The sequence below is a fragment of the Pyrgilauda ruficollis genome, unplaced genomic scaffold (genome assembly GCF_017590135.1).
Source record: "Pyrgilauda ruficollis isolate IOZ18807 unplaced genomic scaffold, ASM1759013v1 scaffold1462, whole genome shotgun sequence".
NCBI classification, from domain to species: Eukaryota; Metazoa; Chordata; class Aves; order Passeriformes; family Passeridae; genus Pyrgilauda; species Pyrgilauda ruficollis.
The window spans coordinates 1-1,094 of NW_024513233.1; the positions used below are offsets into that span (position 1 = coordinate 1).

Below are 1,094 nucleotides of genomic sequence, written 5' to 3' on the forward strand. Positions count from 1 at the left end.
GTCCCTGTGGGGATTTTGGGGTCCCTGCGGGTTTGGGGTCCCGTGCCCCTGATCCCGTGGGTTTGGGGTCCCTGTGGGGGGGTTTGAGGTCCCTGTGGGGTTTTGGGGTGCCTGTGGGGTATTGGGGTCCCTGTGGGGTTTTTGGGGTCCCTGCAGGTTTGGGTTAGGGGTCCCGTGCCCCTGACCCCGTGGGTTTGCGGTCCCTGTGGGGGGGTTTGAGGTCCCTGCAGGTTTGGGGTCCCGTGGTGCCCCTGACCCCGTGGGTTTGGGGTCCCTGTGGGGGGGATTTGAGGTCCCTTTGGGGATTTGAGGTCCCTGTGGGTTTGGGGTCCCTGTGGGGATTTTGGGGTCCCGTGCCCCTGACCCCATGGTGTCTCCTCAGTTCCAGCCCCAGCTCGTCCTGGTCGAGGCTTCGCTGGAGGATTTGGGGGTACGGGGGGGGCTGGGGGGTCTCTGTGGGGTCTCTGAGTTTCTATGGGGTTTCTGTGGGGTTTCTGTGGGGTCTCTATAGGGTCTCTATAGGGTCTCTATAGGGTCTCTACTCCACCTGGTGTCCCCAGGGCTTCCTGGGGGTTTCTGGGGTCTCTGTGGGGTCTCTGGGGCTCTATGGGGTTTCTGTGGGGTCTTTGGGGTCTCTATGGGGTCTCTATAGGGTCTCTGGGTTTCTATGGGGTCTCTATAGAGTCTCTATAGGGTCCCTAACCCCCCCACCATGTCCCCAGGGCACCCTGGCGATCTGTGAGGTCTTTGTGGCTCTGTAGGGTCTTTGTAGGGTCTCTGGTGCCTCCAGGGTGCCTTGGGGTTCTCTATAGGGTCTCTACAGGGTCTCTGGTCCCTATAGGGCGCTCTGGGCGTCTCTATAGGGTCCATATAGGGTCTCTATGGGGTCTGTGGTCCCTATAGGGTGCCCTGGGGGTCTCTATAGGGTCTTTATAGGGTCTGTGGTCCCTATAGGGTGCCCTGGGGGTGTCCCCGGCCGGGTTCTCTCTCCTCACCCACCTGCTGTCAGCCCTGGCCAGGGGGCGGCTGCTGCTGCTGCTGCAGGTACGGGAATGTATGGGGGATGTATGGGGGTGTATGGGGGGATGTATGGG

At 61.6% G+C, this 1,094-nt stretch overlaps 1 long non-coding RNA gene across 1 annotated transcript in view; it reads left to right on the forward strand.

Annotated features, from left to right (window-relative positions):
- The first annotated feature begins 363 nt into the window (after positions 1-363).
- LOC121349859 overlaps positions 364-1,094 on the forward strand; it is a 986-nt gene continuing 255 nt past the window's right edge. The window contains exons 1-2 of the long non-coding RNA XR_005954615.1: positions 364-430; positions 955-1,044. This is a non-coding gene — a long non-coding RNA (uncharacterized LOC121349859). The remainder of the gene's footprint in view (positions 431-954; positions 1,045-1,094) is intronic.